We start from the raw sequence: 18,088 nt of genomic DNA on the forward strand, positions 1-18,088 counted from the left end.
AAGTCCTTGTTTGCCGACACAAGTCTTTTCCACCTGTCATTTATTATGCAACTTAGGCTTAAAATATTAACACTTTCATATAAGACCAGACAGCGGATATATATATTATGCAATTTAGCAACATTTCAGAATTGTAAAACTGTACCAAAACCACTTGGCCCCGATCCCCCTCCTTCGATCAGACAAAAATTTCCACCCCTCCCCCATTTTGGCTTGCCAAAACATCTCCCCCATCCCCATCCCATAATGCATCCTGGTGGTATTATTACCCAACAACAACTAATTGCATGATATTATATAGAAAGCGAAGAAGGGTATCACGTTATTATAAAACAACCACAGGCGAGGTCGGTCGACAGTATGCTTCGACTATATTTATAAATACGTATTTATAAATACATACAATAAAACTTGTAGATAGGAAGCCTGGAAGTAACCTTCGACGCAGCGGGTGGTCTTGATTTGATTTGAATGCAAAGGCATAAAACAGCACCAGACCTTTTTGTATAGTGCATGAAGATTCGGTCACGCTTGCTGGTCTTGGTATGTCGTGCCCATGGGTCAAGTGCGTATTTATAAATATATATTTATAAAATAGGTAGCTGGTCAAGAAGGGCGTGAAATCGATGTTCACCCCAAGAACGGCAGGAAAGTTCCAATTAATATGTATGGTCTATATAGGTTGAGGAAGGGTAGTAATAGCATGAATAGAATCTCTTGCTGATAAAAACACACAAATTTTGCTTGAAAATGGGATTTGGTTCATCGTACTACCGACCTAGCTACTACGATATCTGAATAAATATACTCACGATTGCTGAGAAAAAGCTTTCTTCCTGAGAGCACCAACCAGTGAGCTGTGCCGCATAACCAATGTGCCTGGTTCTGGGAGTCTTACAATTCCAGGTTTACCATCAAGTCTCATGTCATAAAAAGCAAATTCTGTTACGATGTTTCCATCGATATCATCTAAAACATCTATGATATTGATAAAATGATAGTAATAATACTTTTTGATATATGAAAAAGCATGGAAAATATCAGTATTAGGGCCTAACCCTTATTTGATGTCAGGCATAGTGCTTACCATACCAACGAAGCGGGCTATTGTGTGATTTTCAATCATTTGAATCTGTTAGATCACTAATGTATGTGTGCAGAAGAGTCGAAGTGAAAGCATTTCCTTGATCTGGGTGGATGATACAAATGATGGGTAGTTCCTTAAATTACTTTCCACGGGAAGATAAACCGGTTTCTGATCTCTGTTGATGACATAATGGAGGATGTTTGCGTGAAATCCAGTAGCCGGTTGTTGAAGGATATATCAAGTTTCGGCTTATTGTTAGATGAAAGGCCCTTGGAGCTGTCTTCCTTTACTCAGTTTTAAGCTGTCTTAGGAGTTGTGCAATATTTATGAGCCATGGGCAGGGACAAGTGATTTGCGCGGACCTTTTTTTCCGCGCAATCTCCGCGCGATTGGCTATTTTTTCAGCGCAAATCACTTGTCCCTGGGGAGTGTATAATGGGGGGATTTTCGTTGCACTTTGCATTCCTTGGTTAGAAACCAGCTTGACATTATTAGTGCAATGTTGGTGCACGCCCATTCCTCGTTGGCCTTCAATAGCCCGAAAATTTCTTTTTCTACAGGCCAATGTACCTTAGCTTTCTCTCCATTATGTAATTCTGATGGTAAAACCAGCCCTGGTAAAACATGAACCTATCTAGTTTAGGATCCAGGGATTTGTTCTCCTGTCTTTCAATATCACTTGCAGAAGCCTCCTAGTAATACCAGGGATATGGTAATACCACATCTAAGCATCAACTCTTGTACTTTCATTCTTGGTCACAGCCTAAGACTCGCATCCGTGCTGTGCAATAATTATGAGCCTAAAATGCTATAAAAAGTCTTAGGAAATCAGTACGGAAACGCTTAAATATGCAAATTTTCCTGCTCGCTGCGCTCGCAATATGTATATAGAACATTTAAGGTTTAAAAATTAGGATCCCCAAAATTTGGCATGTACAAGGGGGGAAGAATCATTTTTGGCGGGCCGAGAGGGGGGGGCAACCGATTTTGGGCGAGCTGTTCGAAATCCCCCGGGCTCATAACTATTGCACAGCCCCAAAGTAGTATGGAAATCACAGTTACACGAAGTAGGCGTACATTGAGGTCAATGGAAAAGCCTCGGCTAATGATCAGGAACTAAGGAATTGAAGATTATTTTAGGTCACTCCTGAATGTTAGTGGCTCACTCACCAGAAATGCCTCCATCAGCTATTAAAGCCATAATGTACGATTTACTGTCTAGTGCGTGAAGGTCACTAATCTGCCCTCATAAAAATGTTACTAGATTTTTCCACTTAAAGTCACTTTAAAGATTTCAAACAGTATTTTGTCTTTTTCAAAAGTAGTGCAAATGTTCATAATGCAAAATTTTACCACTTTATTGCCAGGAACAGTTATGTGTCATTCATAAGCCACCAAAAACATCAATAGCTTACCAAATGGGGATGAAAATAATGATATTTTCCTTTTAGATTCAATATTTTCATCAAATGTTCAAAACAGTAGAAAAACCAAAAAGTGTTAAAAATACTAAAAAAAACCCACGATTTGTGCCCAAATTTGGTAAAAAATCATATCTAGTATTATTTACCTTTCATTTCAAGTGTTTCTAGAGTATTAACACCAGCGGGCAGTAGACCTTCCCCACGGAATGTGTCATCAATGCCCATATTCTTCTCAATCATCACAACTTTTCTACCGTCCATACCACATCGGCTGGCAAATGTCGCCCCTGTAAAACCACCACCAATGACTATTATGTCGGCATCCGAGTCGCTGAATTTGGGCGTGGGATCAATCTCGAAAAATTTAATGAGAAAAGGCAAAAAGGTACAGTTGCAGAAAATAATTACTTTAATAAGTTCTACCTAATACAGTATTTTGAAAGCAATTTTTTTGTATATGCATTCAGTTTAGCCTTTTGTACAGGCTGAGTTAAAAAGAAGCAAACTCATATATAACTCTAGCAATGTTCACTTGTTCATTCATGGTCTGGTTGAAGCTTCCGGCTGTCTGTTCCTTTGTGTCAGATACACATTGAACTTGTTCACATTCATATATACTGCTCCCTTACATGGAATTCGATTAGCTGTTGGAAGACGCTGAACTTCAGTGGGACTCTTAGTTTCATGATACTTCGTTGACACAAATGTGCGCTCCAAATTGTGGTGCCATGTTATCATTTGGACCGTTTCATTACAATGTAGTGCAATGAGGTTAAATTCTTATTGAAAAATACTATTTCGTCGTCTGTATTCCATAGTGGCGTATAGTGGGGCGCCGCGAATAAACAACTTTTCGAGAAAATCGGGTTTGAAGAAATGCCAATTTTAAATCGAGTTGTGTAAATCAGACATTTATTATATTTTGTAAATGATGTGAAATTTCTGTAGTAAACTAAATAGATTTTATTGTTATATATTTTTCAAAAGAAATAAATACATACTATTGCTGGCAAACTGAAAACAAAAAGCACAAAGCTATACGTCACTATGGAAAACAAGCAAAACCCAATACCCTAACCTAACGTTAACCTTACGCCACCTCGGTCGCCGTGTAATCCTTATGGCGTTACTTTTCGTCGTTTGTATTCCATAGTGGCGTATAGGTCTGATGCGTCACTAAGACGTGTACGCCACTATGACATACAATGTTTTTCATTTTTGCCGATATTTCATAATTATAAAATGTGTATAATAAAACTATACGCCACATTTAATTAATTAATTACTTATTAATTAGCTAGTTTTGACTGATGAGAAAGAAAACATCATTAAAAACCAATGTTCAATTTTCAAAAAAATGACCAAAAATCACTATACGCCACTATGGAATACAGCCGACGATTTAGCATGATGGAATTATTAATTGAAACCACACCTGCCACGTAACTTTATTTGCATTTGAATGTCGCGCCTTACCAATCAATATAATAGGTACTTAGGAAGTGAAACCGTGTGCAGCTACAAAAATGGGTCGTTGTATTCAAATGAGTATAACCTGAGTTTGCTGTTAGCAATTGCAACAATTCTTTTTTTATTCAGACGTGTAGAATTTGCTCTTTCCAATGATATTTTCATTTTTCGCAGATCTCTAGTTACAACCCCTCAAAACATGAGATTACTTCTTTTTGATTCAGCCTGTATGTGTTTATGGCCATATGCCCAGGGGTGTGTGTGTGTATGAGTGCAAGTAGTTTTTAGCAAATGGGGGGGGGGCGACGACATAGAAATACAGCAAGAAAACGTTGAACGGTCCGCTCGCATCATATCCATGATTAGGCAATCTTGAAAAGAAGAACAGGGTCCCCAAAATCTTTCATGGGTAAAGTGTTTTGGACACCTCGAATGGTTTAGGCCCGGGCGCGATTGTGGTGGACATTTTGAAAATCATTAAACTTAAATTTGATATGTTGTACATAATGTTGCACTATAATTAAAAGGTTTTAATCTTATCTTATCCTACCTTCGGCAATGTTGGTACATGTATGCGTCTACGTGACGTCATGATGTATTTTAGCAACACCATTACGCTGACAATACCAGTAACACCAGCTACTGTGGTAGAATTTACTGATAGTTTCATCGCCATTTTATAGTAGGCCTATTGCTATTGTCGCTCGAGTAACATAGAATAAGGTTCTAGAAACGATGAATTCAAAGTCCCGTCCCTGCTGTATCCTGGTTATGCATGTGTATAAATCAACACTGGTAAGTTCAAGTTAAGTATACGCAAATAAAATATAATTGTATAACCAGAATATAATTGTTGCATAACCAGAAAAATAATAAAAGTTGTATAACCAGAAAAATAGCATCGTATCTTCTGGCATAGTGTTAAGAACCCATTCAATAAGTCATCTGGTCATGGTTCAATGTTAACCTCAAGTTTGGGACTGTGAGTTATTAGTACCCATGCATTCAAAGTTCATTCTACGAGCATAGGCATAATCGTGAGTAAAGAACTGCAGAGTCAGCAGAGTGCAGCCTGTTAGATGAGGATGTATGAGATCATAATTGGAAAACTACTTTGAATTATGAATCTACCGTAGAATTTGGCAATATATGGACAACCCCGAATAAAATGGACATATTTCCCAACTATAATAAAAATGGTTTTTTTTTTTGCCAATTCTTATAACATAGGCCCCAATGTTGCACAAAATAATAAAGATGGATGTAGAATCACAGTCAAAAGGTGTAAGAAAAGATACATCACTTTCATTATTCATCATCACTTTCAAAATGCAAGTTGATTTCAAGATATGCATGTTGGTACTAGTTTTATGATAATTATTATATGGTGCCCAATTTTTTTGTGGGCAAAATAATTAACAGTGTGGGCACTTTTGGGCAATGGGCAAGTTGAATTTACAGGGTGGGCAAAATAATTTACTGGGTGGGCATTTGCCCACCCAGTTAACATGTTATTTACCTCCCTTCTGCAGCCTGTTAGATGAGGATGTATGAGATCATAATTGGAAAACTACTTTGAATTATATTAAAGGGATATGAGTCATTTTCCCAGCAAGATATTTCAATTTTGAAAACTGATCCTTAGGGAGTAGCTTCGTGTGGGGAGGGCGACATGGGCGACATGAACCTTGATAGTGTAAACACGGAAAGTCTTTATAATAATGCAGGGAAAAAAGTTTTGGGTGTATGAATAGGGGGGTTAAAAAGTTTTTTGGCACGTAAAGGGTGGGGGTGGGGAGGTGTAAAAACTTAAACAATGTTAATCCTGAAGCAAAAGTACAAAATAGCCTGAAATTGAACATTGTTTTGCGCGCGCGCAAATGTTTCAGTAAAACCAGAACAAAAGTATATGGGAGATATAGTTTGTGAGCCCGGGGGGTTGGGGGTACCACTGGGGGGGGGGGGAGCAAAGCAGCACTTTTGCCATAGGTAGTTGACATCATGGGCTACACAAAAATGCCTGATAGCAATTGAATGGGAGTAGCTTTTGGCGGGAAACTTGGTGAAATTGAGTTAAAAATCATTCCAATATATTCCTCTAGTCACAAGGATTCAGAAAATGTATAGTTTGATCTATCTAGGATGTACCGTTCTTGAGTTATAACCGAAAAGGTCAAAGGTCACGTTTTCGGCTCCGATTTTGATAAAAGAGGTGTTAAAATGATCATTTTGATAAAACAATTCAAATAAGGATAGGATGATTGCGCCATCTAGGATGTTTCGTTACCTTGGTAACACAGCAAAATAGGTCAAGTACCATCGAGGCCTATTGACCTTGATGAGCAAGTTTGAAATTTGACCCTGTGTAAAATTCGATGACCTTTTCCCACCAAAAACATGTAGAAAGTTGGAAAAACGGATATCTGAACATAAATCAAAGGCTGCCGGTTCCAAATCTACTGTACATGAGCATATCTCCAGGAGCAAAAACACCCATCAAATAGACTGGGAAAACGTAAATGTGCTAGAAAAACAACCGAAAGCACAGTGGCGTAGCTGGGATTTTTTCCAGGGGGGGCAAGCCTGTATGGGGCGGGGGCCCAAATCCACCAAACGAAAATGGGGGTAGGTGCGAGTGGTGCGACGCACCCCCATCGAAAAGAAAGTGTACTTTCAAAGAAAAGTACACTTTCAAATATATCAAAGAAAAATAAAAAAACAAAGGTAAATACGTTTAAATTTGGCAATACAGTGGCCCAAGAGAGAAAATGGTAAACCGGGTTATTAATGAGAAAAATTTGCTTTTTTATTACTAATTTGGTCTTAATAGAAATGAATTTTGGCCATAATTCTTGCTAATTTCCTGGTTAAAGTGCGCGCGAAGCGGGCAAAAAATTTCCAATTTCAGACAATTTTAGCCCAAAATGAAGGTAAATTTTACGTAAAGGCCAGTGCGCGCGAAGTGGGCAAAATTTAGCAATGTTACCATATTTCGGTCCAAAACATGGTGTTTTGGGGAACATACCATAGGCTATTTTAGGGGCCTGGACCCGGTACCCATCTGGTCTAATCGTAAATCCGGCCCCAAGTTTGAAATAGCTCAATGGTAAATGACTTAATCGGCCAATTTTGTGTCGATACTGAAAATTTTCGGTTGGAGCATGCTACAAGAAACATGTCGGACACAGCCTTCTTGACCACCTTTTAAGACTTTTCTTTTTGGGTTGACCATTTTATTGTTTTAGTATAAACTGTTCCTATAGGTGCTTTTGTGCAATTAGCATTTCAAAAGATTTATATTTCTTTGTCTTCAAGAAGTCATTACAAGTATATTGTCGAGTATATTGATAATAATCGTATGGCCCTACATATCGTAGGCCTATGGATTCCCTCTTTCTCTTTCCCTTCTCTTCCCCATCTTTTTCCTCTCTTTCCATCCTTTCTCTTTTTGCCCCCGCTCAAAGGGGGGTTGTGGCTCAAATAGACATTTTTTGCCAGGCTTATTGACAATAATCGTATGGTATTGCATATCGTATGGATTCCCCATCTCTTTTCCCCTCCTCTCCCTATCTCCCCCTCTCTTTTCCCCTTCTCTTTTTTTTTCCTCTCTCTCTCTCCTTTTTCCCTTTTTTTCCCTTCGCTAGGGGGCGGGGGCCCAAATAGCGCTAGGGGGCGCAGGGTCTGAGGGGGCGGGGCCCAGGGGGCAATTGCCCCCCTGCCCCCCCGGCAGCTACGCCACTGCCAAAGAATTTTCCAGAAGAGTCCTAGAACCCATTCACATCAGGAAAAAAGGACCAAACTTGAACAGAGACACTGGACTGGACTTAGATCCAGTCTGGGACAACCTACTCATACCCGAGACCACCAGGGGGACGAGGACAACACCTTTGACGTCATCTGCTTCTAGTGTGACGTCATCGAAGGTTGTCAACAAGCCATAAATCATCAGAGCCATAACATCCGGCTGAGGACGCAGTTGGTACTGTGAAAGCGCTCCCGGTAAGCGATCAAATTCTAAGTAGTGTTGAAGTCAAAAAAATTCTTCGAATTTAATTTATACAACTACGTATGAATATTCAATTTTATATTCAATCTATGTTTGCTGACATACACAGGTGATAAGTGCAACCTGCTTGTAGTGCAGGGCGATATATTCAAAATTGTATTCATTTATTGCTATGGTTGTTAATCCGATTATTACGTCACTTCTACGGCGAATTGTTGTGACGATTATTTAGGTACAAATTAATATCATGAAAATACCCTACCATTATAATTATTATTTGCCATGCAAGCTAGAGTGATTTTGAATCCCCCTCTATGACATTTTGATTCGTCTATGAGCTTCTATTGTTGTTGATTCAACCATTTGGTTGAATCAGGGTTGAATCAGGACAGGAATGGTTGAATGCATAAAACGTGAGGCGTGAATTTTATCATCCTGGCGTGTATCGTCCATCTGTTATCATCTTCAGCCGCGCTGATATATTTGGTCAACAGGATTAATGTAGAAGAGAACGCAATTTCTCTTTACCTTTGGTATAGGAATTCTGTATAATTCCCCGCTCATCTGTTAGTTCTTCAGGTAAGTTTGTAATTAAAATAAATATATACACGAACATAATATTTTGTTCAGTTGTTGTCTATTTGTGTGTTTACGTGCGTTAATTCGTTAGAACAATATTTATTTTAAAAATAGACTTTAATATATAGTTTTTTCATTTCAGCTTAAGCAGTTGTGTTTATAACTGCAATTAGATACATGATTTTAAATATTTGTATATTAATTTTCTCTTAGGACTAATCAGGTAATGATGATGATGATGATGATGATGATGATGACGATGATGTTGATGACGATGACAGAGGAACATGCCCAGCATATAATTCTATTTTTAACATGGACAAGTTTGACCACTATTCTTCTTGCAGATTATGTCTACATTCGGTTTTGGCAAATATTGAGTTTTATTTTTTCTATTGTTCAGAAACCAAAAATTAGGAGATTAAGAAATGGAGCAGAACTGGTCTGCAAGCATAACACTTTTGTGCTGAGAGGACCAAGTAGGGTATATATATATATATATATATATATAAGTATTATTTTTCAGGTGACTAACTTTGGAATTAAAAGTATAATAAATATATATATATATTTTCAATAAAGAGGGTGCATCACAGTCATGCTTTTTTGAGCTCCCAATTTTTTCACTTTTTTAACCATTAATCAGAAGGTCACCAGGGGCGTAGCCAGCCCTCTTTGCCAGGGTGGGCAAGGCTCCAAAAATTCCCCCCAAGTTAATAATTAAATAGAGCGAAGCGAGCATAAAGGAGTGGAGCGAGCACTGAACGTGTGGTCCAGGGGCCCGCTTTAGGGCCCCTGGTGGGGGTCCACATGGGTTTGGGGCATTTTTATACCATCAGGTGAAGCCTCCTTGCATACATTTGTAAAAATTTGCCATGTAAAAAATAAAAATGTAAAGTTTTGATTTTAGAATAAGGAAACAAAAATGAATTTACAATGTAAGAACAATATACAATAAAACAATACTGATATTCTTGAGTGGATTTAACAAGTTGATACATTCACTATTACATTCACTAAATTATTTCCCCCGTCTACCCTTTATTCTCTTTCCTTCTTCTTTACATTCTTCAATTTCTTCCCCCTTTCTCTCATTCCTTCCCCCTTCCATTACACTCACTTAAATTACTTCCCTCAAATCACTTCCCTAAATTCCCTGTCCTTCTTCATATTCATAAATTTCTTCCCCTTTCTTACACTCCTTCCCCCTGTGCATGAATTGCTTCCCCACAATAAACATGCAAGTTGTTGTTTCTTCCCTCTTTCATTCCCCTTTCCCTATTCCTTCCCCCATCCCTCTTAGGGTTCCCTTTTGTTTTTTCATTTCCCCTTTCCCCTTCTTTCATTTTTCCTTCTTTCCTTTCTTTTTCCCTTCTTTCCTTTCTTTTTCCCTTCTTTTTCCCTTCTTTTCTTTTTTCTTTCCCCCTTTCTTTTCTCTCTTTTCCCCTTCTCGCCCCAAAATTTCCCCCAGATTTTTCCAGGGTGGGCGAGTCGCCCACCCTGCCCACCCCTAGCTACGCCACTGAAGGTCACTGTAATTTTTTGCTGTAACAAGCCTTTTTAAAGTTACTTTACACCACTCATGAAGCTTTGAGTGAATTTACAGCTGTTTTGAACGTTAAATGTTAGGACTTTGTTACCACATTAACTGTGGAAATGAATGCCGAGAACATGAAGCGGTTTCAACTTCTACTGATGCTGCTTTGTACATCATGTAGCTACAGTCAAGCCAGTTATGAGACCTTGTATGCAACTGAGGGTGTAAATTCTTCGTCTTCTGTGGAACATTTATTGCAACACATGCAAATGGATTGCATCATCCCTTTAATGACTTTAAGAACTTTCAAGAACGGTATTATAGCTATAAGGGTTATTTACATAAGCCCGTCTCATATTACACAAATTCTACAAGTTCGTACCAATTGCATAGGGTTATAATTATTAAGTATAAACGATGTACAGGAAAATCCTGGCCCTATGCAAAACCCGTCTGCTAATTCAGGCAACCGTCCAACGGCCAGAAATCGTCGTCATATGATACCAATGAAGCTGATGATATATATGAACCTTTTTACAATGAGGGTATCCACTTTTTGCATTTAAATACACGGTCTCTATTGCCCAAAATGAGTGAAATTAAAATATTTGCAAGTAAAAGTAGGGCCAAAGTAATTATGATCACACAGAAACTTGGCTAGACCACACTGTTAGTGATAATGAGATCACTATTCCTGAGTTCTCTGTTTTCAGAAAAGATCGCAACAGAAACGGTGGTGGTGCTGCTTGTATTTACTTTTACTCAAGTTTGGCGTTCAATTCTAGGCCAGATTTAGATCTGAAAAACCTTGAAGCAATTTGGGCCGAAATTTTACTTCCCAGAACCAAGCCTATTTTAGTTAATTGTTGTTATGGTGAGAAAAAAACCCATATTTATTGATAGGCTTGAGGAGGTTATTTCAAAGCTCCCAATGACTCTGGGATCTATATAATGGGCAACATGAACCTTGATAGTGTAAACAAGGAAAGTCTTTATATTAAATATGAAAATATGTTAAAACTACATGGTTTTAGCCAACATATATTTCAACCTACCAGATTTGGTCCTAATTCCGCAACAGGGCTTGATCACGTTATTTGTAATAATCAGAGCAAGTTGAGTCAATCTGGTGTTGTTATTACTGGTGTCAGCGATCACATTATGACATACTGTACCAGAAAAACTGCAAAGCCTATCACTGCAAAACAGCATCTTTATGCTAAAATAAGATCCACTAAGAACTATAACAGAGACTTATTTGTCAGTAAATTAATTGATGCAGACTGGTTGGATGTCATGTATTGTGTAGATGTTGATAGGGCCTGGTCAGGTTTTTGTAAAATATTTATCAACATCCTGGACCAAGTAGCTCCAGTGAAAGAGGTTCGGATTAAACATCATACTGAACCATGGATGTCTAATGAAATTCTGACTGATATCAGGGAACGAGATTCTTGGCTGAAAAGGTTTAGAAACAATAAACATGTCAACGAGTTTTATATTAACTATTGTAGGTTAAGAAACAAGATGCAAAGAGATGTTGAAAAAGTCAAGCAGGATTTTATGATCAATAAGATTGCTGAAAACAGGAACAATCCAAAAAAATAATTTAAAAACACTTGGCTACAGCAAGAAAGGGAAAGAATCTGGTAAAATTGTTCTGAACAGAGATGGTGCAAAAATTCATGAAAGTAAACATGTTGCTAATCACTTGAACACTTTTTTTTTTACAGAAATTGCCGCCAAACTTGTTGAAGACCTTCCCAGGACTAACGGTACTTTTAAACCTGAGTCTGAAAATTTCTGTAAGTTCTATGATCATGTTATAGGTGACTCTTTTCAAATCCAGGAAGTAAGTGAAGATTTTGTTTTGCAAGAACTTCTGAAGCTCGATGTAAACAAAAGCACTGGCCTTGACGGCATTCCTGCTCGTTTTTTGAAGGATGCAGCGGACGCTATTAAGAGTCCTTTAACTCACATTATTAATATGTCAATCAGAAATGAAGTTTTTCCAACTGACATGAAATCAGCCAAAGTCAAACCTCTCTTCAAGAAAAAAAGCAGACTTGAGGTCGGTAATTATAGGCCAGTCAGTATTTTGCCTGTTCCATAAAAAATCTTGGAGAGGGCAGTTTTTAAACAGTTGAATGAATACCTAACTGAAAAAAATCTTTTGTATAAATTCCAATCTGGGTTCCGGGGGAGTTATTCCACTGATACATGTTTAATATATCTTCAAGACTACATAAGAGATCAAATGGGCGAAGGAAAATACACCGGCATGGTCTTGCTTGACATTCAAAAAGCTTTTGACAGTGTCAACCATGAGATCCTTTGTAAAAAGTTAAAAGCACTTGGGGTTAAATCCACTGCCTGGTTTGATTCTTATTTGTCTCAGAGATCCCAAGTTGTTAATGTAAATGGTGTTCAGTCATCCCCCAAGAAGCTCACCTGTGGGGTTCCTCAGGGTAGTATTTTGGGCCCTCTCCTTTTTATGCTATGTTAACGACATGCCCATGGCTGTTGATTATATTATGCTTCAATATGCTGATGACAGCGCCCTAATGGTTTCTGATGCTTGCCCTGAAAAGATTGCCAAACTGCTCAGTAAAAACTTGGTAAAATGTAATCAATGGCTCATTGACAACAAGCTGTCACTTCACATGGGCAAGACAGAATCAATCCTTTTCGGGACTAAACGCAAAATCAAGCGTTATGAAGATTATTCAATCACCAGTTGTGGGCAAACTGTTACCGCCACCAAATCAGTGTAATATTTAGGCCTTCAAATTGACAATGTTTTGTCTGGAGAGCAGATGGCTTCTGACATCATAAAAAAAGTCAACTCCAGACTTAAATTCCTGTATAGGCAGGCTAATTTTTTTGATCAAAAATATAAAAAAACCACTCTGCTCCGCTTTAATTTTGTGTCTATTTGACTACTCCATATCATCCTGGTATGGCGGAGTATCTAAAACTACAAGTATAAAATTGCAGCGTGCCCAGAACAAGGTTATTAGGTTTATACTAAGTAAAGACTCTTTTAAGGACTTCCAAGGTTTGGGGATTTTGAACATTTGCAATAGGGCACAACAATTGCGGCTTAATCATATTTTTAATATCAACCATGGGCAAGGGCCAACATATTTAGATTATAAATTCACCAAAATATCCCAGGTTCATAACCACAATACTAGGTCCAGTCAGCATAATTTTTATACACACAAAAACAACAGCTCAAACTCAGGTTCCTTTTATCAAGCTAGCATTCATGGTTGGGCTGATCTCCTAAGTCAATCAAGGAGATAACTGATAGGGTCAACTTTAAGAAGGCTGTTAAAGAGTATCTTTTGCAAAATATTACTTTGTAGATGTGAAATTCTGGAAAGGCAATTCCCCTATGTACCTGGGGAGGGGGGGGTTGATGTGCTTTTTGGTTTTTTTTTTTGTGCGGGGGGGGGGGGGGGGGGTTTGGCATTGAACCCCAGTTAATCATGGTGGACTTGCCTTTTCATACACGTCTGCAATATGTGTGCATCCGTATCGGGGCGGTGCGCTTGTCGGCTGCTGCATGTGTCTCATTTCACATTATGGCAATGGGTGCCGGACTCGTCTCCGGGTTGGGGGTCGCTTTGGGCTGTCCCGGAGTCACATAGTTGGGGAATGTCCTTTGTATTCCTAAATCGTGTGACTGGGGGATGGTTTGATGTGGCCTCCGCTTTGGGGGTGGGTCTGGTGTTCATTCCTGGCTGTTTTGTGAAGTGGAACACATGTGGCGGCCGGTGGGTGCATCGTTTTGATGTGGATGTACACATATTTGGCTTTATGATTTAAAAATGTGTGCAATAATAATGTTTGATTTTTGATGTTATCATATTTATTTTTTTGATATTTTTGATGTTAATGAGTGCAATGTTTAAAAGCTTTAAAGGACCCCTTTGGAAATAAGCCCTTTTTAGGGCTTAAAGGGTTATCCTATGCATATCTGCAATTGTATTGTATATTGTAATTTTAAATGTAATTTTATTGTCTTTTTTAGATTCTATGTTTTTATAATGTGACTGAATGATGTAAATTGAATGATATGCATAAATAAACTCAAATCAAATCAAATCAAATCAAATCAAATCTAACCATAAATCCTTGTTCACACAGTCGGATTTAAGTCACTTAATACCGGTAATAAGTCACTAATACCGGTTATAAGTCGCTTATTACCGGTAATAACTCACTTATATCCGACTGTGTGAACACGACTTAAGTACATAATGGTCTATTGGTCTATTGTGCTAAGCCTAATTATTATCGGATATCTATCACCGCGGGGGGGGGATTGATGCTCTATCAAATCTGATTTAGTCTTACTTTAGAGACGCTTTTAACGAGGTCTGTCGTAGGTGGCCTACTTTCATATCACCGTATAATTACACCCCGAGGTGCACATATATTGAGGGGGTGGGGGCTTTGTTTGTTTGTATGAAACATGAACGATGCATGATGATGGAGATGATATGATTATGAATTAGTTTATTGTCACCGGTAAGCACAACCCATACCTCTTACATAAGCTCCTCTCCCCCACCTATATAACCTTCTCTTCCCTCTGCCAAGTGTCTCCTTCTTCCCCCACATTCGATATCTCTTCTACCCTAAACACTATTCAACTCCACTCTCGAGCTCTCCTCCCCTCCTTCCCTGTCAACTTTCAATGCTCTCTCCCATCTGTTTCTCTTTCTCCGTCCCCTTACCCCGCCCTTACCTCACCCACACACTCTTTTCCCTTTCCTCTTCTCTCTGTTCTCATTTCTTCGAGCAGTGAATAAATAACTTGAATAAATAGTCTACACTGTAATATAGCTTCAATCTTCAATCGATCCCCGTGTATGCGATATGCATATGAATAGACACCCGGTTTCATAAACTCGGTTTTAATATTTCGATGGTCTATATTTGTTCACAGCGAAATAAGCTAAGACTAATTTGGAAATCGAACCCACGCTTTCGTGAATATTGCACTGTAAAATTTAAAAACTTCTGTTGTGTTCTTTGATCAAGGTATCTTCAAACCTGATATACTGCGGTTTTCGATTATGTAACGAACTGAAATGAAAACCGAAAATGCTTTCTACAAATTTTAAGTTTCTAACAAAGGGTACAAACAAACAGTATCGATAATGATATCAGTCAAGAGCTTAGACAGGATAACAGGAAACCACGTGACCAAAACCAAAACCAAAACTAAAACTCAATATTTGAAATGACCGATTATATCTCTTTATTGTAAAAGTCGGGTTGACCTGGTTTGGCCTTGAAGAAAATGGAACATGCTGTTCGAATTATAAAGACACAGTTGGTTGACTTTATAATGTTTGTGCACTCATAAACGTATTGTGTATAAACACATCAAACTCCACAACTTCAGGTTAACTTGAATGGAGGCCTCAAGGTCACTGAACTGTGTCTTTTTTTGGCTCACAGCATAATGTGTTAAGTGAAAAGAGAGCAGAGTAGTTGAGTACGTGCGCTTTGTTTAAACATTACAAGTAACATTAGTGGCAAACATTAATGTTTCATATTGCTTGCAACCCCCTCCTCCCCAATAAATGTTGGAGCCGAGTTGAAGATTTGAGGGCCCCTGTGGAAAGCAGTGCTTGCACTGATCAGGGTTTACCCTCGTTAAAGATGTCATTAAATAAATAAATAAATAAATAAATAAAAAAGATTGCATACTAAATAAAAAACTTAAATCACTGTCATCATCATCATCATCACCACCACGATCATAATAATCATCTGACATCATTAGTATTATCTATCATCATTAACATCATCCACATCATCATCATTACCACTACAACCACACCAATAGAAATCATATATTAACTGCAACTCATCAGAAAAACAAAATATTTAAAACAAATCATTGTTTTATTACTGCAACAACAACATCAAATGCTAGATTATGCTCAAATAAAAAAAAAAGACTATTTAAAGTCTATTATGAAAAATACTTTGTTTTAGATTTTAGGTTATTTTATGACTTCTTCGATAACACCATCCAAGATGTCGACCGAAGATTTACAGAAGAGATGACGTTTACCAAACAGGCATGTTATTCCCGGCACCTCGTTCCTCAATTAAGATCAAATCTCGTTACAACAGAATCCGTGTTTTTGGTTTTCAGATCAATGTTTTATGTCATGCCGATAAACAACATCTTGAACTTAATATGTATGTTTCCACGCGGATGGAAGAGTTGGATTCGCCCACATATGTAAGTTTGTAGTTAAAATAAAAATATACATGAACATAATATTTTGTTCAGTTGTTGTCTATTTGTGTTTTTACGTGCGTTAGGTTTTAGGTTATTTTATGACCTCATCGATAACACGGAATCTTTCATAGATTTGAGGTTTCGAGATTTTACAGAGTCCTTACCAACCAAGATGTCTACCGAAGATGTACAGAAGAGATGACGTTTACCAAAACAGGCATGTTATTCCCGGTTGCTCGTTCCCCAATTAAGATCAAATCTCATTACAACAGATGGTGAAAGAATCCGTGTTTTTGGTTTTCATATCAATGTTTTATGTCATCCCGATAGACAACATCTTGAAATTAATATGGTATTTGTAAATTATGTAATATTGATCGCGAGGATGTAAAACACTTCCTTTTCACATGTCACTCACTTAACACAATCAGGGCTGATGAATACAGTAAACTTGAGAAAGAGCTAATCAATTAAAATGGTATAGATATTTGGGAATTATTCATATCTGGTAACTTAGACGTAAAGTATAATATGACCCTTGGAAGTGTAAAATTGTTTGATAATATAAGTAAGGCAGAAGATTTCTATCACACCTTTGATAAATTCTGCAAATCCTTCGTAAAAAGAGCATGGAAGGCAAGATCCGAATTGAGTTTGAACGGTACTGATATTTAATGTATTTATTTGTATGTGATGAATTCTGCGTTGCTAGCTAAACTGTATAATTGTGTATTTTTATATTTTGTTTATTTTCCTGTTTACAACCCATTTCAAGTCAACTTGGGTTGAGACAGGCAATTTCTTTTGCTTTTGTTTTATATTTTTGCATGTATATTTAATTGTGTTTAAATTTGTTTCTATATATATATTGTTTTTGAACGCACCGCTGGTTAGGCGTGTGCCACTGATATAAAAGTGTATGTTCCAATAAATAAATAAATATGTATGTTTCCACGGATGGAGCAGTTGGATGCGCCCTCATATGTAAGTTTGTATATAGTTAGGATTAAAATATACACGAACATAATATTTTGTTTAGTTGTTGTCTATTTGTGTGTTTACGTGCGTTAGGTTTTAGGATATTTTATGACCTCTTCGATAATACGGAATCTTTCATTAAGTTGAGGTTTCGAGATTTTACAGAGTCCTTACCAACCAAGATGTCTACCGAAGATTTACAGAAGATATGACGTTTACCAAGACAGGCATGTTATTCCCGGTTACTCGTTCCCCAATTAAGATCAAATCTCGTTACAACAGATGGTGAAAGAATCCGTGTTTTTGGTTTTCATATCAATGTTTTATGTCATGCCGTTAGACAACATCTTGAAATTAATATGTATGTTTCCACGGATGGAGCAGTTTGATACGCCCTGGCCTGTCCTTAACATTTTTATTTTTAATTCATGTTGGTAAGTAATTTTATACGATGGCGTCATTTAATGTGAATATAATTTGGTATTGTCAACAACGTAGTTAATAAAATAGACATTTTAGTAGGCCGAATAATATTTTGATTTGCGTGTAGCTACATTTTGCGTTGTGAATTCCATTGATGTGTAAAGCTTTTTTAATTTCAGTATGGGCATAGTATGATCTATTTGTTTCGCGCTATTTTGTGACTTAATTGATTACATCAATGAAATTACGCAACCGGAACAAAGGCATTGACCTGTTTATTCGATTGTTCCTTTTGTACTCGCGCGTGGTA

Source organism: Amphiura filiformis, chromosome 16 (assembly GCF_039555335.1).
Source record: "Amphiura filiformis chromosome 16, Afil_fr2py, whole genome shotgun sequence".
Classification (NCBI taxonomy): Eukaryota; Metazoa; Echinodermata; class Ophiuroidea; order Amphilepidida; family Amphiuridae; genus Amphiura; species Amphiura filiformis.